This window comes from Amblyomma maculatum, unplaced genomic scaffold (assembly GCF_055883805.1).
Source record: "Amblyomma maculatum isolate TAMU_Amacu unplaced genomic scaffold, ASM5588380v1 scaffold_24, whole genome shotgun sequence".
Classification (NCBI taxonomy): domain Eukaryota; kingdom Metazoa; phylum Arthropoda; class Arachnida; order Ixodida; family Ixodidae; genus Amblyomma; species Amblyomma maculatum.
In genome coordinates this window covers 847,973-873,012 of record NW_028146749.1, presented here as the reverse complement: position 1 = coordinate 873,012, position 25,040 = coordinate 847,973, and the positions used below count along the sequence as shown (strand labels likewise).

The 25,040-nt window shown below is 47.5% G+C and overlaps 1 protein-coding gene and 1 long non-coding RNA gene across 7 annotated transcripts in view; one reads left to right on the top strand and one right to left on the bottom strand.

Annotated features, from left to right (window-relative positions):
* The window catches only part of LOC146170950 (uncharacterized), a 720,860-nt gene that overhangs the window by 130,180 nt on the left and 565,640 nt on the right, over positions 1 to 25,040 (top strand). The gene's annotated exons all lie outside the window — the stretch shown is intronic.
* LOC146170953 (uncharacterized) lies at positions 13,745 to 14,851 on the bottom strand. The gene is made up of 2 exons (XR_014703029.1): positions 14,616 to 14,851; positions 13,745 to 13,860 (listed from the first exon to the last, which is right to left on the bottom strand). It is a non-coding gene; the product is annotated as an uncharacterized LOC146170953 (long non-coding RNA).

Here is a 25,040-nt window from a genome sequence, read left to right as displayed (position 1 = left end):
ATATGCTGCATGAAGATACCAAGAAGCTTGTACAAAAAAAGTTAAAGTGAAATGGCAGGATTTTTGAAACATTGAAATAAACTACAAACTATACTTGTCAAACCTGTCATTAAGGAATGGAAATCATGCAGTAATCAGAAACACAACATGGAGGCCATTTTAGGCCATCTTCAAAAAACACATACCAACACCTCACACACAGCTTCATACTTATGAAAGAGGACAAACCAATATGCAAGGAGTGTGGAGATGAACTAACAATAAACCATATCTTACACGTGCGCCAGAGTCGAGAAAATAAGAGGAAACATTTTGTACAATTTTGCAACAGATCCCTTTCCATCCCAGCATGATCCTAGGAGAGACGTGCAAATTTCCTGCATTTTTGGTTTCCTAAAATGTTCCTAAACAAGCTACATCCTAAAAAACATTTTAGTCATTACACACAAAATAAATACATTAAACCTTGTTCTTGGTGCATGGCAGCATTAGTCGCTTATGCACCATAAAAATCAACACAATGCTGTAAGGTATACCTTAGTTAGCTATGTTATATGAGACAAGCTTTTGGTCTGGTGTGGTCCTTATTCACGTGAAAGCGCTGTCATGAGGGTCTATGTCCCAGCGATCGGAAAGTGACCTATTCCAATACTTTTACAAACTGAAGGCGATTCTACAGATTTCTAAAGACTGGAGTGCTCAACTGTTTTATCAGCGTCCGCCTGCTTTGACAGCCTGGAGTGAAACTGTTGAAGAGAATACATTTTTGAGCATTTAACGCATTTCTGAAGGCGTTGCTTTCATTTACGGGGCCCACAAAAAGCAGCTGAATGTCAAACGCCGCCTAGGTAGGCTTTCTAGCAAGACAGCGGTGTAGCGTGGAAAATCGCTCCGCCGGTCCATCGCTGGCACCGCTGACTTGACAGGCGAACTGTTCAAACTTATAGCTACTGACCAAACCTGAAACACTGAATTGCGCATGATCAAGGCAGAATTTCTCTAACACTGAGCACTGGTAGCTATCGATTTCGCGCCCAATATTGTGAAAATCTGTCCTCTCTTCGATCATTGATACGTCCACGGTTGAACATTTATGCGCCTCGGGGTAGGCCAGCCTTTGGAATATGGATGCGTGGTTGTAGCAACGATCACTTGCATGGCCCACTCTGCAAAATTCCAAGAGTCAGCTTCTGCAACGAAATGTGCAGCGCACATTTTCTACCGCGTACCTAAGTCCGGCGATGCATGCATATCGATCCCGATCGTTTCAGCTGCGCGGCCGTTCAGTCGGGTCAGGCTAACTTCGAGCATGCGGGGGTTTAAACTACATGTACGCAAAATTCAACGACAAGAAAAAGATGCAGGCTAAGCACTTTAGTCTAGTCTTCCCCTAAATACCAAAGAACATTGCTGTTCACAGGGAATTCGGATCATTCGCGCTTCCGGCTTTCCGGTTGTGCACTCTTGCGGTGCGGTGCAGTAGGTCTTCGCCTCGACGAGTCGATGTGCAGCTCGCCGCAGTAGCAGCGCAGGCCTCTAGTAGATTCGGCATGTCTTCTTCCACGGCTCTGAGGTAGAATTTAAACGAATAATTTAGCTAGAAACATCCTTTTCCCTCGGTCTGCTAAGAGGAACGAGCATAATGCCATTTCATATACATACTTTGGACTGCCGAATGTTCTGCACGGCGAGGTGTGTGTGTGTTGTGCCGGCGCTAGACCTTCGGAGGTCGATGCAGGACCTAAGACAGCGTAAATGCTAGGAATAGCTCGCTCGCATTACGGGCAGATCGAGGTGATAGTTTAGTGCGAAGCGAAAGCTGCTCGTGAATGTGCGTATCTCGATGCCAGCTGGTAGAGCTGGTGCAGTACGTAGCATCGCCTGCAGCTATGTGCGTGACAGCGATGCTTGCCGTACACAATCCTGAGTGAAGACCGTGATCTATGTTAGAACGGATGCACTCTTCGTAACACCTCATCGAGAGTCGCGGATAGCTGATATGGCTGATATCCATTCACGCGTAGCACGGAATGTGGCCGCGCTCGACGTGCATACAGCCATGAGCCTGTATATCGACGTCCGCCGTATCTTTACGAGAATCGAATGGATACGTCGGACGTACCTTTAGACACTTCGTTTTTTTTTTCGTTTTTCCTTAGTTTCCTCTGTTTTTCATGCTAGACAAACACAAATAGTACACTTTTAAACTTGTCAGTTCAAAGCTGAACATGAATATCTGCCATGCATGTGACAGCTTTAATGCTAGAAAGGTTGACGTGTATAGCATGTACGTAGATGCTGCGACATCTTAGTGGCACGTTTGGCTACTTGCCCCAAGGTCGTGATGTTTAATGCCAGTAATGGCAGTCGCACTTTGGTGCAGGTGAAATGCAAATGCTTCTGTTTCCTGCAAGATGTCAACGCAAAGTACAAAGCCCGGGCAGTCAAATTAGTCTGGAGCTCTCCACTACGGTATTTTTCATAGCTACATATGTCACCTTAGGATGTGAAACCCTACATGCCACAGGTAGGCTGCATTGTTTTTTAGATTTTGTAACCTCTCATCTATGTTTTGCAACATTTGGCTAATTTTAGTTCTCAAACAGTTGTTAAAAATGAAACCGAAGAAGTTCTTGGCATTGTTTCCTGCTTGGATTAATTTGCTAATTGCAGTTCTTTGAAACTTGCATCAATGCTGGACAGTTCAAATAGCAGGCAGTTGAATTACAGAAATGATGTGGATCGTGCATTTCAGTTCGGACAAATGGAAAGTAATGGTCCCCTCCTTGCATGCATAGGTGCCCTTAGACAAATACATACTCGGGTGTGTGATTGTGATGCATATCAAGGGTCAACAGAAGGCCATGTAGAGCCAGTGTGATATTCTTCATGAAGGCTAAAGTAAAATTGCACAACAGCTGCTGTACCATGCAGAAAAAAATTGATCATTTAGTGTATGATTAACTGACCATGAATAGCATCTTACTCAGGGTATGATGTGATATATATCTGGTTTAGCATCCCAAAATAACTACGGCTATGAGGAACACGACAGTGGAGGGCTCCGGTATAATTTCGACCACCTGGGGTTCTTTTACATGCACTGACACCGCAAGGTGCATGACGGCTTATTGTTTCGCCTCTACCGAAATGCTCCTGCTCTGGCTGGAACCAAATCTGCATCTTTGGGTTCAGCAGCCAAGCACTCTAACTACTGAGCCAGCACAACGGGGCCAAGTATCAAAATGCATGCCATTACATTTCCTTCTAGCCTGTGGTTTTCTTCACAGAACTAATGTATACAAGGAAAAGTAAATAGCACGAAAACACTAGTTTTATTGCACATTATATTCACATTTCAGCAAACATTCTCTGGGAAACATTCTCATAATGTTTGCATGGAAACCATGAACATCTTACAAAAACAAAACAATGCACTTACTCCACTCCAATTATTAATGGGCAAGGTTGCATCTATGCTACTACACTGCACTTATCATAAAACCACAAGCCCCATCTGCTTTGGCCAATCACTTGATGAAACTAACGGAGACAGATGTCGCACACCACAGACTGGTCGTCTCGCAACATATCTCTGCATATGTTGCATTTCAATTTCATGCCTTTCCACTTAGCTTCAACTGTTGCCAGCATTACTAATCACCCATCTTTTCTGAAATTCCTTTTTACGCTGTTGGGATCAGCATCCTTGTTAACGATGGTCTCTGGAATTTTCGATGCTATCATTTTCACATCTTCCTCATCTGGAAGAACGAAGGAAATGACAAGCTTTGAGCAGAAAAAAAATTAGGGAGACTCCTAATCTCCACCTGTAAGGGTATGGTGTGCCAGCGTTAATGGTTCTTGTCTGCAGATCCCACTGTGGATTCCCGTTAATTTACATGCCCTTTGCTACAAACATAATTACTAATTCCTTAATTCATGTCTTTGTTATCTCAGATCTACTCATTAGCATACGGTCGTAGGCTGCCCTGTTAGGTGATAGACAACCTGGCATAGACCTCTGTAAGCCTCAACCTTTCTTAATTGGAGCTGAAACGTCCCAGAACATATTTCAAATATAACTTTGTAAGCTTGACTTAACAGCTCCTGCCACGTCGTGTGGCCTCGTGACATTTGGCTCGTGGCACTTTTGGCTTGTGCACAGGGGTCATTGTTAAATACTGGTTAACATGCATGAAAAATACATTTTCACACAAACTGGTGGCAAATGGTCAAGTGGTGCACTGCAGATTCTGAAATGTATACCTATATGCATGCAAGGATCGCATCATCACATAACATGATCAAGAGTTCTATCAGTACCTGTAGTTACATAGCATTTCAATGCCCATTAAAGGACCACCTCAGACAATGGTTGTTGTTACCACAAGGCCTGTTCTAACAGCGTACTGACACCATTCCACTGAGCGATCGACATGTATATGCATACCCTAGATAGCTCATGATTGTGGATCTCATTTATTTCTATGACTTCCAAGGAGTTCCTGTTGTCAGAAACCCTACACTTTATGAAATCGGGACAGTTGTCGTGAAAGGTGATGAAAAGAAATAACCAGGTTACCTTGACGCAATGCTAAATTACAGAGGGTGAATATGCTGCATGAAGATACCAAGAAGCTTGTACAAAGAAAAGTGAGAGTGAAATGGCAGGATTTTATAAACATTGAAATAAACTACAAACTATACTTGTCAATTAAACCTGTCATTAAGGAATGGAAATCATGCAGTAATCAAAAACACAACATGGAGGCCATTTTAGGTCATCTTCACAAAACACATACCCACACCTCACACACAGCTTCATACTTTTGAAAGAGGACAAACCAATATGCAAGGAGTGTGGAGATGAACTAACAATAAACCATATCTTACACGTGCGCCAGATTCGAGAAAATAAGAGGAAACATTTTGTACAATTTTGCAACAGATCCCAATTTCCATACCAGCATGATCCTAGGAGAGACGTGCAAATTGCCTGCATTTTTGGTTTCCTAAAATGTTCCTAAACAAGCTACATCCTAAAGAACATTTTAGTCATTACACACAAAATAAATACATTAAACCTTGTTCTTGGTGCATGGCAGCATTAGTCGCTTATGCACCATAAAAATCAACACAATGCTATAAGGTATACCTTGGTTAGCTATGTTATATGAGACAAGCTTTCGGTCAGGTGTGGTCCTTATTCACGTGGAAGCGCTGTCATGAGGGTCTATGTCCCAGCGATCGGAAAGTGACCTATTCCAATAATTTTACAAACTGAAGGCGATTCTACAGGTTTCTAAAGACTGGAGTGCTCAACTGTTTTATCAACGTCCGCCTGCTTTGACAGCCTAGAGTGAAACTGTTGAAGAGAATACATTTTTGTACATTTAACGCGTTTCTGAAGGCGTTGCTTTCAATTACGGGACCCACAAGAAGCAGTTGAATGTCAAACGCCGCCTAGGTAGGCTTTCTAGCAAGACAGCGGTGTAGCGTGGAAAATCGCTCCGCCGGTCCATCGCTGGCGCCGCTGACTTGACAGGCGAACTGTTCAAACTTACAGCTACTGACCACACCTGAAACACTGATTTGCGCATGATCAAGGCAGAATTTCTCTAACACTGAGCACTGGTAGCTATCGATTTCGCGCCCAATATTGTGAAAATCTGTCCTCTCTTCGATCATTGATACGTCCACGGTTGAACATTTATGCGCCTCGGGGTGGCCAGCCGTTGGAACATGGATGCGTGGTTGTAGCAACGATCACTTGCATGGCGTACTCTGCAAAATTCCAAGAGTCAGCTTCTGCAACGAAATGTGCAGCGCACATTTTCTACCGCGTACCTAAGTCCGGCGATGCATGCATATCGATCCCGATCGTTTCAAAGCTGCGCGGCCGTTCAGCCGGGTCACGCTAACCTCGAGCATGCGGGGGTTTAAACTACATGTACGCAAAATTCAACGACAATAAAAAGATGCAGGCTAAGAACTTTAGTCTAGTCTTCCCCTAAATACCAAATAACATTGCTGTTCACAGGGAATTCGGATCATTCGCGCTTCCGGCTTTCCGGTTGTGCACTCTTGCGGTGCGGTGCAGTAGGTCTTCGCCTCGACGAGTCGATGTGCAGCTCGCCGCAGTAGCAGCGCAGGCCTCTAGTGGATTCGGCATGTCTTTTGCCACGGCTCTGAGGTAGAATTTAAACGAAGAATTTAGCTAGAAACATCCTGTTTCCTCGGTCTGCATGTGAGGAACGAGCATAATGCCATTTCACATACATACTTTGGACTGCCGAATGTTCTGCACGGCGAGGTGTGTGTGTGTTGTTCCGGCGCTAGATTCTTCGGAGGTCGATGCAGGACCTAAGACAGCGTAAATGCTAGGAATAGCTCGCTCGCATTACGGGCAGATCGAGGTGATAGTTTAGTGCGAAGCGAAAGTTGCTCGTGAATGTGCGTATCTCGATGCCAGCTGGTGGAGCTGGTGCAGTACGTAGCATCGCCTGCAGCTATGTGCGTGACAGCGATGCTTGCCGTACACAACCCTAAGTGAAGACCGTGATCTATGTTAGAACGGATGCACTCTTCGTAGCACCTCATCGAGAGTCGCGGCTAGCTGATATCGCAGAGGATAAGATTCATTCACGCGTAGCAAGCGGAATGTGGCCGCGTTCGACGTGCATAGAGCCATGAGCCTGTATATCGACGTCCGCCGTATCTTTACGAGAATCGAATGGATACGTCGGACGTACCTTTAGACACTTCGAAAAAGAAAATGCTGCCTGTTTTCACTTGTTTGTTGTGGTCAGATAAAGATCAGAGCGGATGAGACAATTGTAGACCCTTCAGCGACGGAATGCCTTGGCAGCTAACGTGCGTTGCACTACTGCACTAAAAACGTGATCAGTTCGTTTGCAACTCTTAATTGTCATGATTGCTTTTCGACCACACGACCAGTCCACGCTTTTGATATAATACGTGTGCGTATGATCTTAATCGAACGCAGCTTGGAAACCGCGCTGTATGTTTCATTCATCTGCAGTACTGCCCCTGCATATATTTTCTTACTGAAAAGGACGCAAAAGCTGCTGCGAAGGTAACTGCAGTTACCTTGAGCGGTGACTCTAGCGCGATGTTGCCGAAATAGGCCCAGTGTTGTGAAGTAGCTTTTCTCTCTTTTCACTTTCCCGAATTTCGAGTGATTCTTCATCAGCGGTCCTAGAAGTCGAGTGAACAACTTTAGGATCCGGATAAAGTCTAGCAGCGCTATTGCTTGGAGTATTAAATTTTCTTTTTTAATGTCATTAACATCATATATATATATATGTATATATATAACGAACGAATTAACCACATACAACCAGCTTTGATCGAGCTACAGTACAATTGAGTTTAATGTAACAAAGTGGAATTGGCTATAATAATAAGATGACGCGCATTTGAATAACCATTTTCTCAATATGTTAAATAATGCTCAGCAGATTGCGCAAATTGTGCTGCAAGCGATCGTGAACATAGTGGAGAACATTGCATTTGCGCTCATAGCAAAAGAAAAAAAAAAAGTGTTCATACGGGCCTCTATATATATATATATTAACATGTGAATGACCCTGCCTACGTCTGTGCGGTTAAACAGACATTAAACGTCTTTTTATCGAGCCCGATAAAACAAGTTGGCAGCGCGCACTAGGCGAATGTTGCAAAGAATTATAGAGAAGATTGTGTTGTTCTTATTCAGTGAAATCCTATGACTTAAGTTGAAGGTATAAATAGCTAGAAATATGGTTTCTAGTTCAATATAGTTGCCGGTAAAGTTGTTCTTTGGAGTGAAGGTGCTTGGGAGCAGCAGAAAACGTACCCATCAAAATGGTCGTCATCTGAAAAGCACACTTCCAATCATTCATATCATCGTCGGCCTTGCACGTGGTTACAATAGGCCCAGAAGTTGGACAGTGTTGAATATATATTAGTTTTTCTTATACATTGCGATTTCTCGTTTTCATATCATTTAATCAGTCACTACAGTCCAACGTAGCTACAGTCGCCCACCGTAGCTGCACGCTGTTGAGGCCACGGAGAAGGAAGTCAATGCAGTGTTCTTCGCCAGGTAATTCCAGCAGTGATGGGCTAGTAAAGTGCTGAACTACTCTCCAGGCACAGACCAAACTGTTTCTACGCACAAGCAAAGCTTACGCTTCAGAATATTTGCACGCGCGAACTGGTTTCGAAGGCTGCGTCACCTGGCGTTTTCTAGACACGCAGCGTTTTCTCCTACCTACACCCCATATGTCGCTGCCGATCGCAGGGCCACCTTTGTTTACAAACATGAAGCAGAAAAACACGTCACCATTAGGTCACAGACACGTGCCTCGTGCAGTCTTTTCTTTTTTTTTTCTTTCGATAGAGAGGCGCGGTACGTGTGCGGGAATGTAGAGTGAAATCTTTGTGTTCGCATTTTTTTGCTTTCGTTCTTTTGCTTCCGGTGGTTTGGCGGGGTGGCTGATATGCAAAGCGACGCGGGGACTCCGAGTCGTGAGTTGGTGGTGGTGGTGAAAACGTTTATTGTATATTAGGAGGTTTGACGCGGAGCCTTAAAGGCCCACTGTCCACCCTCCGGTCGAAAATATTTTCGTCCTCGGTGACTTCGCCCCCAGAACGCAAGGACGCAAAATGATTTTGAAAAGAGCAGTTAAATAACGCAGTTGCAGCCACCCCAATCACCCGATTCTGTCGTGTTTCTCTCCTTCCGTTCCCTCGAAAAGGTTTTTCACTCTCCTATCCGGTCGTCTAGCCTCCGCAAGACAAATTTACCTTCCTCCTCCGCGTTTGGCGGGAGGTGTGGCGTGGCACTCCGCCTGCGCGAAAAAAAAAAATAAATAAATAAAAAAAAATACGGGCGAGGGAGCGCGCGCCTCTGGATTCAGTCGGTCCGTGGCGAGAAAAAAGCGCGCAGCGAGCGGTAGACACCCATCCTTCATACTCAGACAGCGAGACGGACCAATCGACGTCGTTCGCGGGAAGTACGTCATTACTGTGGCTCGACGGGCCAGCGCAGGAAACGGGGAAGCTGGTTTCCCGAAGGAGAGCATGAGAGAGCTTTGATTTGTTTTTTCATTGCTTCGCGGCGCGCGCGTTACTGTAGCATTTTGCACAGACTATCTCCGGTACCTGATCGAAACACTGGGCTCCTTCGCCTAAAATTTCCTTCCCTGGACAGTGGCCCTTTAAGGGCCTCGGCCTTACAATACTGGGTGGAGACCCTAGTCAGGGACCCCATTGGCGGTTGCCGCCGCCCGCTTACGCCGCGTTAAAGCCCTTAATTGGGCCTGTAGGTCGCAGCAGCCGAGCAGGGTCACCTCCCAGTCCTCACGGGAAGGGTTAGGAATGGGGGGAAGGGATAGGTTCGTTGGCAGGCCCATACCATGTGGTAGGTGTCAGCCACCTCCCCACAGTACTGGCACTGGCCTGTGAATTGGGAGTCAAAATGGTTAAGTACTGCCGGGCACAGCATCGTGTTAGTGAAGAGGCGCAGGAGCAGCCTCTCGTTCGCTTTTCCTAACCTTTGGCTGCTTCGCAGCGCGTTACTGGGACGATGCGTTTGCTTTGAAGGCGTGCAAAAGTACAGACCTACACGTATGCTAGGCATGCGCTCTATCTGCCCACGCGCTCGCACGCACACGCGCCTACAAGCCTGACAGCACCTTCTTAACGGCGCGTAAACGTCGATGCTTGGATGGACAGACAATTTTCTATCAGTATAGTTGTTTCACATAACAGGCGTTACTTAAGGTACGAAAGCGGCTGACTTACCCCAGTGCTCTAATATAACGCGCTGCGCACAGAAGCAGTCCAATCTTTAGAGCTCCCTGCGCTGCCCCTAGCGAAAAAATCCAATAGAAAACTAATAGCCTATCAGATTATTGATATTGGTTTATAGGTCTGCCAGAGTATTGGTCGTATGGGTATTCTAGCCTATTGGTTTTACAGGTCTGCTGGAGTATTGGTTTTATAGGTCTTGTTTACTGGTCGTATAGCTTACGGTTTTATCGGTCCGATAGCATCTGGTAAAACAGATAGGTCTGTAATGCTAGTACACCCATAGCTGTCAATAATCTGATAGACCTACAAAACCAGTAGGCTTCCTATTGGTTTTGTAGGCCCTATGGAATATTTGTCTTATCGAGTACCTGGGTGTGTTTACCTCTCCGGACACCTGAAGGGAGAGGGCAGCTATGTTCCATTTTCTAGGGATGATTTACGCAGCAGGTGCATGTATACACATTTTAATCCACAATGACAGCGCAACGCATACTGGCACATAATCCAAACATAGACTGCATCCAGGTAGCCCTCGATTCCAAGATTGCGGATTTCGGCCCGATGATGTAGTCTCTCCAATATTAAATCACCTGAAAGAAATAAAAAATTGCGTTGCAGCTTGAAAAATAATCGATTTCAAGAGCGCGACACCACCACGACTTCAAGAAATCGGCCCAGACATATACCGGCAACCGCGATTGCGCGCGTATTCATGCGGAGGCAGGAGGCGCCGCCATTATTGAACGCCGAGGTATCTGCTGAACCAACATTTCGTCTTCCGCCTCACCACAGGTTCTGCCTCTTGAACACAGTGCGCACGACATTCAAAAACAGATTAACGCTAAAAAGTTCCATCAATACTTTCAAGAAATCGTGCCGTCAACTTTCAACCTCGGCGCTGCGTTATATCACACCGCGCGTTTCAAATTCTTTTGTTTGGTTTCGTTTGTGGGCTTTAACGTCCCAAAGCGACTCAGGCTATGAGAGACGCCGTAGTGGAGGACTCCGGAAATTCAGACCACCGGGGGTTCTTTAACGTGCACTGACATCGCACAACACACGGGCACCTTGCTTTTCGCCTGCATCGAGAAGCGGCCGCCGAGGCCGGGATTCGATCCCGCGTCCTTGGGAACAGTAGTCGAGTGCCGTAACCACTGCGCCACCCCGGCGGGGCAAATTTGGCGCGCAGGCAACGACATTCTGCAACGCAAAACCACATGATACACTGTGTATAAACGTCAGCCCGAAGTTGCAAGTGATGCACTTGATCAAAAGCTGAATGTGCGCTGGAACGTTGATATCCTCGAGAAGCACCCCGAAAAACGGCCAAAACTTAACACAGAGCGCCGACCGAACTGCGCCCGGCCCGATTCATGTATTAAAAACAGTGGCCAGGGCATAGGCGGGATGAGAGAGCTGGGGTGCCGCATCAACATACACAGCGTCAGACTCTCCGTCGCCACTAATCATGCTCTCACTTTTACTGCCGCGAAGGAAGTAGCCATCGCCCTCGCCATTGCCAGCACACCAGCCCTTTTCATATTTAGCGACTCTAACCGCAGTCCGCAACTTTGCAAAGGGTAGAATCTCTTCCTCTGCGCTCAATATCCTTAAGCACTCCTCCCCCCCCCCCCCCCCCCCCTTCCCGATCTATCCAACTCTTTTGGGTTCCGGCTCACGCGGGGCACCCTGGGAATGAGGCGGCAAATTCTATCCCTCGCGAGATGACCGACCGAGCTGGCCCCCTCCACCCCGGGATGGACACGCGTGACCCTCCTCACCTTCTATGACATCACCCGCCTCCACTACCGCAACTCCCGATTATCCCTCCCTCCGCCTCACAAGTCCCTATCTAAAATAAACAGAATATGTGGCGCCATTTACAGGCCCACACTTTCTTCTCCCCTGCATGCCTTGCCCTTATTCACCCCGGTGCCTACTCGCCCCAATGCACGCTTTGCAGCTCTCCCCGAGCAGACTATGCTCACATTTTTTACTCTTGAACAGCGAACTTTCCTCCCGTCTCCTGGCAAATAAAGAGCCCGCAGCTGTGGGAGGCTGCTTTGGCCAGCTCGGAGACGCATATTCAACAGCGGTTTACGACCTGGGCAGCGGAAATCGCCGCCAGGCGTGACCTGGAGGCCACGACCAGCAGCCGGAAGGCCACCCACGAAACGGCGGCAACATAATTTTATTATTTTTTTTTTTGGCCTTCATTGAATAAAGTTTGTACCACCACCACCCGGCCCGATCGGCGATCGCGCCAGCGCCAATGCCTCTACGGTGCTGCGCATGCGCCCTCAGAGGAGAGGTGGAAAGGAAGATGAGAGAGGCCGGCATGGGAGCGGGAGTAGGATTGAGAGAAAGGAAACCTACCTCTCCGCTGCGAAGCACCGCCGACATCGCGCTACCGCGGCGGCAGCTCGAGCCGTACTCGTCGCGTGCTCGATGCCGACTCCTCTCGCTTCGGGGGCGGGTGCAGTTGCTTGGACGCACCTTCCTGCTCTGCACACGTAGCTGATTGTGACTCAACTGGGCCCCGACAGAACCGTGCTAAATCAGTGCTTTCCCATCTCCATTCAGTGGTCCAGTAGCAACAGCGTCGCGCGTCTTGCGGCTCCAAGCGTACGTAGTTTGTTGAGACCGCGCGCAGAATTAAGTGAGAATATTTTGTGTCGCGGCGTTCTCAATTGTTATTGCGGCTAATATTGTACGTTACGGCAACACTCAATAAACGGGATGAATGCGTGAGTTTTGGGGGTGTGTCCGAGATGGAAAAGGAAACAATGAAAAAAAACCTAAAATCTCCAACGTACTGATCCTGCATGTAAGGCCCATAAACAAAGGCATACTGATGTATCTGACACATGAACCAATATGTACTGGTCTACAAGGCAAGCATGTATCAGCCTATAAGATCTATGGGCTTCTGCACTGGTCTGATACTTTTCTTATACAACCAACAGATAAACCTATGAAACCAATACTATTGTACCAGTATATAAGATTTATGAGTTTCTACATAAGTCCCATTGAAATGCAGATACAGCACATAGAATACCTACAGAACCAATACCGATTCTTATAGAACCAGTAACGCTCCCAATTGGTCTTTTTTGCTAGGGGCTGCTCTCGCCATCGCAACCCATACCTGCTCTCTGCTAGAAAAAAGAAAAAAAGAAAGGGAGGGGGGCGGTGAGGCAAGCGTGTATGCTGCTTATGCTTTACCGAGGGCTGTTCCAAACACCTCTCCGCACTCCTAGGCAAAAAAAAAAAAAGAAAGAAAGCGTGCGTGCTTTAATGTGCTTTGCTCGCAGGACGGCTGGAGCCCACCCCCACCCCACAGTTTTAATGCGAACGCCGAGGGTAGCTCAGATCGCCATCACCTGGACGAATTTCGACGGGGCAGCCCGTCATTTCGTCTTTCCTCCGTATTGGCCTTGAGAGAGATCTCGCAGCCCCCCTTTCAATCCCGCAGAACAAAATGAAAAAGAAAAAAACGAAAAAAAAAAAACCGCAGGACAAGCAGGTGTGCCGTAGACTCTAAGCCACTTTTGTGTTACGTAACTGCGTGCCCAGGGCTTGAAAAAATATCATCTCGTAGCACATAGCGAGAGTTGCCCGAGCGAGAACTTGGTGCTCCTGAATGAGAGCAAAAAAGGCTACTCTATAATATTTCCTGGCTTTCACAGGGGTAATACTTGCCATTGAAAATATTTGAAATAAAGTAGGCGTACGAATGAAAAGCATCGAGAGCATGCAAAAAAAAAAAAAAAAAAGAACCCGATTTTCAGGCATCGTTGCCGAACAATTTAGCGCCATATTATACGTCTTTATGCCAGCTGTATGGATACATGTTTCAGCTTTCCAAGTGACGAAAACTGAGTTCTTATGTTAGTGGCTGTATCATATCTGCTTGTCTGTTTGTGCTTTTTCACCAACACGATCGGCTCTTCCCGAAGGTCAGGCAATGGGGTCCGCAGGCGGCGTCCTTGAAGAAGCTCTCCCGGAGACCGACCGTCCTCCAAGGGGCTTGCCCTGTAAGCCAGTACACCAAGCCAGAAGTCCTCGTTAGCCTCACAAGTTTTCTTTAAAATTCGTTTGACAATCTGAACTCCTTTTTCTGCCAGACCATTTGACCGTGGAAACTGTGGGCTCGACGTCACGTGACGGAAGTCGTACGCTTTCGCGAATTGTGCGAATTCACGACTGGAAAACTGAGGCCCATTGTCCGTGCATACCTCAACGGGAATGCCGTATCTTGCAAAGATTGCACCGAGCTTTTCGATTACTGCAGCAGCCGTGGTCCCGTGCAGCAACTCTACTTCTGGAAAGTTTGACGTTGCGTCGTACGCACACAAGTAGTATTTCCCTGCGTACTGGAATATATCAACTCCAATGCGGAACCATGCGCGAGTCGGGGTGGGACGCATCAGTAGTGGTTCTGACGGCTGGCTGTAAGCATGGTGTCTGCAAACGGCGCATTTTTGGATCAGGGTTTCGATGTCACAGTCGAGGCCTGGCCAGTATACCAGTTGTCTCGCTCTTGCTTTACATTTAGTTGTTCCGAGATGACCCTCATGCACACGCTTTAGAATTTCAGGCCGCATGCTTGTCGGAACCACAACCTTTGTCCCTTTCAGTAACATACCGTTAATTACCGAAAGCTCAGAAGCCACTTTTTTAAGCTGGCCTTCGATAGGTTTTCCTTCCGTAATCTGCTGCAGGACATCCTTAAGGTATGGATCCGAAGCGGTCTCCTGTGCTAATCTAGCTGACGTACTTTCACTTACGAGTGCTGCCACGACGCTGATGGCATGAACTTCGACGTCGTCAGTGTCCACCGCAGTGACGTCTCCAGTGCCCGGTGCTCTCGATAACATGTCCGCCAGCTCCATCTGTTTTCCGGGAACAAACAGCAGTGTGTAATCATACTTCAGAAGTCTTAAAAAAAAACGTTGCACCCTGGGCGGCATATCGGCAATAGCTTTCTTGGAAATATCAATGAGTGGCCTGTGGTCGCTTTCAAGTAGCACCACTTCTGACACCATGTATCTGACATCGTGACTGACAGAGTGACGAACACCAGTATGTGTCGAGGGAACGAATGCCCGAAGGCGTTTATTGCATCGTATATAAAGCCACGTTGGGCGAGAGGGTAGAGTGAAAGGAAAGGTTATCACGAAGGGAAGGGTCGGCACGTGTGTGCTTGGAAGCAAAGATAAATACGCGCACAAGCAGATATGATACAGTGGCTTATTAATTTGGAAATTGATGAAGCTTTCAGAAGCCCATGCCCAATATATCTCGAATATGGGACCCCCATTGGCCCCCTAGATGGTTGCAGCATTTTCTTTTTCTTTTTTTAATGCAGTATGCTCTCTGTAGGTCCGCGTTATGCGATCTTTTTCTATTTTTTCTACTGCGCTTCTTTTGCCCTATACCTTTTTTTTTCTTTATGTATTTCGCTTTTGCATTCTTATAACACTTTTGTCCAACTTTGCTGCAGCTTTTCTAAAAACCTACAACTCCGAGGACACCTGTTTACAGGAACGAAAAGGCGCAGTATCTGTCACACTTCTCACGGACACCTGAACCGCGCCGTATTGGTGGTAGGAAAGTGGGAGTGAGAAAGAAAGAGGTGCCGTAATGGGTGGCTACGGTGCACTTTCAGCCACGTGGAGATCTTAATAATATACTTGCGCGTTCGTCGCTCCACGTCAGTTGCCTCCTGACCACTGCACTGAAGGGATGGCAATTCAGCAAACATCGCCTCACCGCGCTGTACTGGCTCAAGTGCCCCCTAGAATATTTTTTTATTATTATTATTATTTCTGCTAGCTGTTGGAATAAAAGGAGATCAAGGAGTGATGAAGGAAAGAAAGAGAGCACTTGAGACGACTGAAACGTGGCAGTCAATCCGGAGACGTTTGTTTGTGGCGGTGTTGGGAGTGAGCCGGTTATTTGCACCTTACGTCCCTCTTGTGGAAATCTGCCGAAGCACAATGTGTTCGGAACAATTTTAGTTTCAACTAACGCAGGTATATGTTTTTACTGTAAGTTAAAAATTAGCAGGGTTTCAACTAAGGTTAAACCGAAATTAGACGTGCGAAATCACGTTTCATTTCTGTTTGGCTGTTGGTGGGTATTTGTTTTTTTTTACTTTTTTTTTTATTTTTTTTTTTTAAAGGGAAAGCTTTACTAGCCGACCGCTAAGCGAAAATCCGGTCGCCAGCGCATGGGCGTGATGGTACCCCAAAACGACTTCAGGTGTGCACAGAAACAAGTGCGATAAATACTGCGCCTTCCCCTTGCTGCGAACCAATTAATCAGTGTGAATTTTGGATGTGACGTCCTGTTGTAGGGCAGAGAGAGCGGAGTATTCCGTTTGGAAGTTATTCCTGGGAGTGTGTGAAAGAGGCGTAGCGGCCGGAGCTCGTATGGGAAAGCGACATTTAACATATCTTAACATCGGCCAGTCTCGGAAACAGGCTGGCATTGCCCATCTTCGCTGCGGCGGACGGCTGTGTGCACGAGTTGATGGTGAGTTGTGGACTGCGTAGCCGTGCAGATCGAAAACGCTCTCTCATCAGAGATTCCGGAGCAGCTAGCATCACGTTTCCGAAACTCCGGCCAGTGTCTTTTTGAGTTGTACAGTTTGTTGAATAAACCTCATATATGTTGTTTTTGATCTGAAGTGCTCTCCCTAACGTGACTGAAAAACGAACGGTATACGCTATTTTGAACAAACATATGCCTTATAGCAAATCCTGCCGGCCTGTGCATTTTCGTTTCCTTCAGTCTCAGTGTGCTGCCTTGAAGGGGTTGTTACGACCAAGCATCCGCATTTGCGCGCTCTATTGTTCGCCTGTGGGCATGGATAAGTTTTGTGAATATGTGGTGATGGTCCAATGGCTCTAAGTGAGCCTGTTTCCAGGAATCCTGTTTTGTAAGCATGTTTTGCTTTGTGGACAACCTGCAAATGCCAAATTGACCCTGTCAAGAGAACGTCTGGAAAAACACAAAGAAACGTCCCCCTGCGGGAAATAGCAGGAAGTGCTTTCTTTCTTTTGTTCACCCTTCCAGTCGAGAAGTGCTATCCTCCAGTGATGAATGCCTCCTATCCAAAGGAGACGACAGAGTGACATGTCCGCTGACGTGCAGGACAAGAAAGGAGCATGACTCATACGGCCATTAAGTGATTTCCCGGGAATGCAGGAAAGATTTGCAATTGTCGAAAAGGGACCATGTTGGGAGCCCTATGCGGCGCCACGTGCACTCGGGTTTCTGAGAAGTAAAACCCCTTGTCAGAACCAGCCTGTGGTTTCTTTGCTGAAGAATAGAAATGTACCTCCTCTCCTCGCCGTTCCCAAGCTTTTCCCGCCAACAAGTGATCACGCCCAACGAATGAATGCCGGACCAGTCAGTGCTTCAGACCATCAGTGCAGTGATGTGTTCGATTGGATGCCGATACCTGAGGGGCGTGCCCTGGATTTGGTTGGTCAACATCTTCAGAGAGGGGCTGGACATAGGGGGGTTTTAAGGACGCTGCAGAGCACGAAATGTCGCTCTGGGCCCTGGGTAAACGGCTCATCCAGTCGCTTCTCGCTATGAACTCTTAACGCTTGCCATGTTGCTGATGTACCCTTCTTTTTCGTGTAAATATTGTAAATAAGTTTTCTCGAAGTGCCATTAAACCTGCTTGTACATATTTCACCAACTTCGAAGATTCAATCCTACTTCAACCCCGAGTCTCTGCACGCTACCAAGTGAAGGCCGGGTCGACGTAGCCCCAGCGTCACGACAACTGGTGATCAGCGGTGGGATCTGAATCTACAAGCACAACGACTGGTGACCAGCGTTGGGATCTGAATCTGCAAGCCACAACATCTGGTGATTGGAGGTGGATCTGAAGCTACAAGCCACAACATCTTGTGATCGGAGGTGGATCTGAAGCTACAAGCCACAACACCTTGTGATCGGAGGTGGCATCTCAAGCAACAAGCAGGAGCAACAATCGGCCAACAAGAGGGCAGCTCGGAACATCGATCGCATGTGTGGGTGAGTGCTTGGCTTTTCTTCTGATGTGGACCAGGTTCTAGAACAGGGTTAGATTTTAGAACTGGTAAAAAGTGTTGAAACGCCTTTAGGTTTGGTAGTTTGCACTGTTGTTTTGGAAGTAGCCGACACTCGGAGCGATCATGGACCTACAAAAGCTGCAGAAACCGGAACTGTTGCAATTGTGTGAGGAATTGGGAATTGATACAAGTGGTTTGGCACGAAAACCCTTGATTATAAAGGCAATCACTGATCTGGGAACCGATGATGAGGAGCTCAGTGAAGCATGGAACCTCATCGGTCAAAAAAAGGAGCAGCTCAGACAGCAGAAAGAGCGGGAAAAAGAGGAAAAGAGGCGTGAGCGCGAACGTGAGTGGGAAAAAGAGGAAAAGAAGCGTGAAAGAGAAGCAAAAAAGCTGGACCAAGAAATTGAGCTCCGGAAATTAGAACTAGAGTTGAGCAAGAGGTCGGGCAATTGTCCCCAGCTAGCGGTACCTCTTCTCAACAAGGAGGCAGATTTCAAGATGTCAAAGTACATGCAGCCATATGTGATAACAGGGGATATCGGTCTGTATCTGGCTAACTTTGAGCGAACTTGCGAAAAACTGTCCTTCCAGCGAGACACGTGGTCTCAGAGATTATTGACGGTTCTGCCCTGCGAGGCAGCGGAGGTTGTCGCGCGGCTAAGCAAGGAGGACGCGGACAACTACGAGAAGGTCAAAGCTTGCCTTCTGAGAAAGTATAGGCTTAGCGCCGAGGCGTTCAGACAACGTTTTCGGAACGCTACTAAGTCCAGGGACGAGAGTTACCCTGAATTCCTGTACAATTTAAGAGTAAATTTGGGCGAGTGGCTAAAGAGCACAGATTCCTACAGTGATAGGGACGCTGTAGTCGAGCGAATTCTTTTGGAGCAGTTTTATAACTGCCTCCCAGAAAAAGAAAGAAATTGGTTACAGGACCGAGGCGAAATTAAGTCGGCAACTGAAGCTGCCGAACTTATTGAGGAGTATGCTTCGCGCCGACAATTCAGCAACCCAGCAGTGGATAGGCCCCGCAATCCCAAGTTCAGTGTGAAAAACCGTCAGGAAAGGCACTTTGCTAGAGTGGGAAACGAAGAAATGAAGGTTTCTTCAGGCAAATTCCCTAGAAAGGACGGCAGTGAGAAAAGTGGGGAAGTGACCAACGTGCAGAACACAAAGAATAAGCTTGAGGCTAGGAAGCCGCTCACATGCTTTAGGTGTAATGAGCAGGGTCACATTGCCGTCAACTGCCGGAAAGAAAAGATTGCTTTCTCGTATGTCAGGGACTGCGATGAAAATATGCAGCTTTTAGAACCCTACCTGCATGACCTAGTAGTCAACGGGAAGCCTTGCAAGGTACTGCGCGATTCGGCCGCAACGATGGATGTTGTCCATCCGGCGTATGTATCGCCTTCCGACTATACAGGACAGTGTGCATGGATCCGACAGGTAGTTGAGGAACAGAGTGTGTGCTTGCCGATCGCGAACGTGGTCATCGAGGGCCCTTTCGGCGAATTAACAACCGAGGCTGCCGTTTCAGGAAAGCTTCCTAAGTGCTATCCGTATTTGTTCTCCAACAAATCGGACATGCTGCTGCGAAAGAGGGGCATCCTTTTCGGAGACAGAGTTGTGCAAGCCTTAACACGTTCAAAGGCGCGAGAACTAGCTACACTGCTCATTCCAGAAAAATCCACAGCGGAGGAAACGGCAGTTAAAACAGTGGTAAATGCGGAAGATAGCAGGTCAGAAAACTTTGAGAGCGAGGCATCTCAGATATGTCAACTTGAAAGTGAGCTTGATGAGACGCGGAATGAGGACGTTCTTGAGAGTAACCTCTTGCCGCCAGTGTCTAGTAATCTCACGAGACTTTTAAGTGGAACTCGAGAGGACTTAGCTATGGAGCAAGCCAATGATCCCAAGATACAGGAGATAAGAGAGCGCCACCGCGCCACTAAGACAGCAAATAACATTTCTTTTGAGATGAGAAAGGGAGTGCTGTATCGCTTATTCAAGGATAAGCGCGGAGTAGAGCGGGACCAATTAGTCGTTCCCCAAAAGTACCGCGGAGACTTACTGCGACTTTCCCATGGCAGCTCGTGGTCATGTCACCTTGGAATAAGGAAAACAAAGCAGAGGCTGTTGCAAGAATACTATTGGCCTGGATGTTTTAAGGACACGGAAAATTTTGTGCGATCATGCGACACGTGCCAGCGGGTTGGAAAGGCACAAGATAAGTGGAAAGCTCCGATGGTGTTAGTACCAATCATTACCGAGCCGTTTCACCGGTTAGTAATAGATGTAGTTGGGCCACTTCCTGTGACAGAGTCAGGGTACCGTTATATCCTCACTATGTTATGCCCAGCCACAAAGTTTCCAGAGGCTGTTCCGCTGCGCGAGGTGACGTCCGAGAGTGTAGTGGATTCGCTGCTGTCAGTGTTTGCACGAGTTGGGTTCCCTTCCGAGGTCCAAAGTGATCAGGGTAGCGTTTTCACGAGTGTCCTCACCACCTCATTTCTCGAGCGATGCGGCATTAAGGTAGTGCATAGCTCGATCCATCATCCGCAGAGCAACAGCGTAGAAAGATGGCACTCTGTTCTCAAACGAGTCCTGAGGGGACTGTGCTATGAAAACAAGCGCGAATGGGATACCTGCCTGCCTGCAGCGCTTTTCGCTTTGCGGTCAGTGCCGCACGAATCCACTGGATTTAGCCCAGCCGAGTTGGTGTACGGAAGGTCACTGCGCTCACCTTTGCGAATGGTGCGCGAAGCCTGGGAGGGGCGCGGAGAAGACCCAACAGTAGTAGAATTCATTCTGAACCTCTTGAATCGCTTACATAACACTAAGGAACTCGTTGAGGCCAGCATGAAGTCAGCCCAGGCTCGTTCCAAGGTGTACTATGATAAGTCAGCCCGTCAAAGGACGTTTTGTATCGGGGACCAGGTGATGTTGCTGAGAAGTTCAAGGCAGAATAAGCTCGAAGTACAGTGGGAAGGACCGGCTGAAGTCGTTGCAAAGCTTTCTAACACTAACTACGCAGTGAAAATTCCCGGTAGGCGTAAAGAAGTGCGCATTTATCATTGCAATCTTATGAAGCCTTATGTGCAGAGGGAAGCCGTGGTAAATCTAACGTTAAACCTTCCCGAGGAGATGGGGGACAACTTGATTTGCCTCAGCGGAAAGGGAAGCAACGCTCAGGAGCTTCTCAAAAAGACGGAGCAGAGAGGAGAACTAAAGAAATCCCAGCTGTCCGATCTGGGCGAGATAATAACAGAGTTTGAGGCCTGCTTCGTGGACAGGCCAGGCAGGACTGATTTGACTGAGCACGATATTGAGCTGACTTCAGACGTGCCAGTGCGATCAAGGTGCTACCGATTTTCTCCAAGGCAAAGAGAAATTCTGGATATGGAAGTAACTCGCATGCTGGAATTAGGAGTAATAAAACCCTCGGAAAGCGATTATGCTTCGCCTATGATCTTAGTAGAAGCTCCAGGTAAAGACCCTAGGCCTGTGGTAGACTACCGAAAGCTAAATTCTCTCACCAGGGATCAAGTGTATCCTATTCCGAATATTGAGGAGAGAGTAGAACAGGTCAGTAGAGCGGCATATGTGACTACGCTGGACCTTACTCGAGGATACTGGCAAGTACCGCTCACTGAACGCGCCAGCAGATACGCGGCTTTCGTCACTCCGACGGGCAGCTACCAGCCAACAATGATGAGTTTCGGGCTCAAAAATGCTCCATTTTGTTTTTCCCGACTCATGGATAGGGTTTTAAATGGGTGTGAAACATTCGCGGTGCCTTATTTAGATGACATTGCGGTTTTTTCCGACTCATGGGCGGACCATATGGTACATCTAAGAGCTGTACTGAGCCTTTTGCGTCAAGCTGGACTAACCGTAAAGGCCGAGAAATGTTGCCTGGCAAGGGCGACCGTGGACTACTTGGGTCACAATGTAGGTCAAGGTTTCAGGAAACCCAGCGAGATTAAGATTTCTGCGGTAGCAGACTATCCGCGGCCGAGCACGAAGACGGAAATTCGAGCATTCCTAGGTCTGACTGGATACTACAATCACTACATCCCTAACTATTCAGCTTTGGCTAGCCCTCTGACCGACGCTCTCCGCAAGACAGAACCGACAAATGTAGTCTGGGACGAACAAAAGGAAGCCTCCTTCGTAAACCTGAAGGCTGTGCTGATTAGCCGTCCGGTATTGCGAGCTCCAGACTATGGCCGAGAATTCACGGTCCAGTGTGATGCCAGTGATCGAGGGTTAGGTGCTGTTCTCTGCCAGAGAGATGACGACGGTAATGAGCACCCTGTGCTCTACCTGAGCAGAAAACTGAGTTCTAGAGAGAGGGCTTATTGCGCGTCAGAGAAAGAGTGCGCTTGCATTGTATGGGCCATTCAAAAATTGCAGTGCTATCTTGGAGGGGCCAAATTCACCGTAGAGACGGACCATTGTCCCCTGGCTTGGCTGCAAACTGCGACATCGAAGAACAGTCGCCTTCTTAGGTGGAGCTTGATTTTACAGCAGTACAATTTTGAAATAAGATACAAAAAGGGGAAGTTAAATGGGAATGCGGACGCGCTTAGCCGCTCTTTCTAAGCGGTCCGAGATGTTCCTCACCATGTATCCAAATTGATAATCAGGATTTTTTTTTTTTCGTGCGCTTGTATATGTGTGGCTATGTAAAGCAGCACGTTTGGTTTTCTAGGAATACGTGGGTCCTGAACGTCTTGAGAGTGGGCTTTTCTCGAACAACAATGGCAGTTTTCTTTTAACCTGGTCTCTTCAGACGGGAGCCGAGTGCTTGCTTCGACATGTGGTTGAGTTTCAGACAGCTCGAGCAATTTGGCCTACAACAATCAAGACAACGCGACAAGCAACAGCGAGCTTCAAGCGTTCACGTGCAGGCCATTAAGTCGTCTCTTCATGCAGCAGCTGGGACTGCTGCCCTCCGAGTCTCTTCTGGCGGGGGAGGAGGCTGTTACGACCAAGCATCCGCATTTGCGCGCTCTATTGTTCGCCTGTGGGCATGGATAAGTTTTGTGAATATGTGGTGATGGTCCAATGGCTCTAAGTGAGCCTGTTTCCAGGAATCCTGTTTTGTAAGCATGTTTTGCTTTGTGGACAACCTGCAAATGCCAAATTGACCCTGTCAAGAGAACGTCTGGAAAAACACAAAGAAACGTCCCCCTGCGGGAAATAGCAGGAAGTGCTTTCTTTCTTTTGTTCACCCTTCCAGTCGAGAAGTGCTATCCTCCAGTGATGAATGCCTCCTATCCAAAGGAGACGACAGAGTGACATGTCCGCTGACGTGCAGGACAAGAAAGGAGCATGACTCATACGGCCATTAAGTGATTTCCCGGGAATGCAGGAAAGATTTGCAATTGTCGAAAAGGGACCATGTTGGGAGCCCTATGCGGCGCCACGTGCACTCGGGTTTCTGAGAAGTAAAACCCCTTGTCAGAACCAGCCTGTGGTTTCTTTGCTGAAGAATAGAAATGTACCTCCTCTCCTCGCCGTTCCCAAGCTTTTCCCGCCAACAAGTGATCACGCCCAACGAATGAATGCCGGACCAGTCAGTGCTTCAGACCATCAGTGCAGTGATGTGTTCGATTGGATGCCGATACCTGAGGGGCGTGCCCTGGATTTGGTTGGTCAACATCTTCAGAGAGGGGCTGGACATAGGGGGGTTTTAAGGACGCTGCAGAGCACGAAATGTCGCTCTGGGCCCTGGGTAAACGGCTCATCCAGTCGCTTCTCGCTATGAACTCTTAACGCTTGCCATTTTGCTGATGTACCCTTCTTTTTCGTGTAAATATTGTAAATAAGTTTTCTCGAAGTGCCATTAAACCTGCTTGTACATATTTCACCAACTTCGAAGATTCAATCCTACTTCAACCCCGAGTCTCTGCACGCTACCAAGTGAAGGCCGGGTCGACGTAGCCCCAGCGTCACGACAGGGTAGTCTTGGGGAAGGGACGCTCTGTCCGCCAAGCGACGTCCGACTTAGCGCATGCGCCCCTCACACGTATTCGTGTCATTCTTGAGAAATGGATAAATGTGTGGAACTATTAAATTTAAATCTGAGAAAAAAAAATGATGCAACGTTTCACGCTTTTGCGTCTCAGACATGCTAGGCACCATTTGAACATTCAGCACTGCTCCTTCCTGGTATATGTACTTATAAGTAAAGCTGTGAACTCCTGCGTTCTCCTATATATAGTCAGACCCTGCACCTAACATTTGAGTACGGTGAGCTGCGGTTGACATTCCGCAAGTACATTTTGAATCAATTTCAATTTCATGTTTTAATTGAAACAATTACACATTTCATGGTTCTTTCCGTGTTACTGTCAATAAAATTTCCTATTTTTTTATACCGTTTACTTAAAAAGCTGGCCCGAATTGCAAGAAACGATATCAATAGCATCATCGCAGTTGTTGATGAAGATGCTATGAGGCTATTACTATCGACGAGGTTATTGCAACTAGTAAAACACGCGCGTAAATTCAAAATTCCTTTTTACACAACGTTAAAACGAAGTTCACTGGAGGGTTCTCCAATCTGTGCTTCGTTCTTTCTCGCGCTGATTTGGGCCTGGTGCGCTGTAAAGCCGCTCCATAACGTTCAGCGAACAATAGAGGGGCTTTAGTGCCCCGCAGCTTTGGCCGTACATGTGGCGCCGTCTGGGAGGCGCCGCCAAAAAAGGCGGCTGTCTGGATGCGCTGCCTGGGCTCCGATTCCTTCCTAGTTCCCCGTAAGAATAAAATAAATCTACAAGGGTTCAACGCTGCTGAAATAAATATTGAGCGAAAGCATTAGCTGCGGGTGACCGACCGTTGTTCTCTATTTCTTCTTCCTCAGCACGCATATAAAGCCCCGCTTTAACCAAGCCGTATGAACGTGCCTTAGTGGCCTATAGGGGTAACGTGAATGCCAGGGTCCTAGCAGGCTGATTATGACATAACCGTCCTATGTGACACGAGAGACCCAAGTTGGCTGCTCCTGCCAGCCCGTATGTTACGTGGGTGTGACGTCAAAGCGTCACGTGGGTAAACGTAACTGCTGCCGGGCCGCGCGAAGGCTTGAAAGTGCGAGTAGTATTGCTTTCGCAATAAAATAAACTCTGG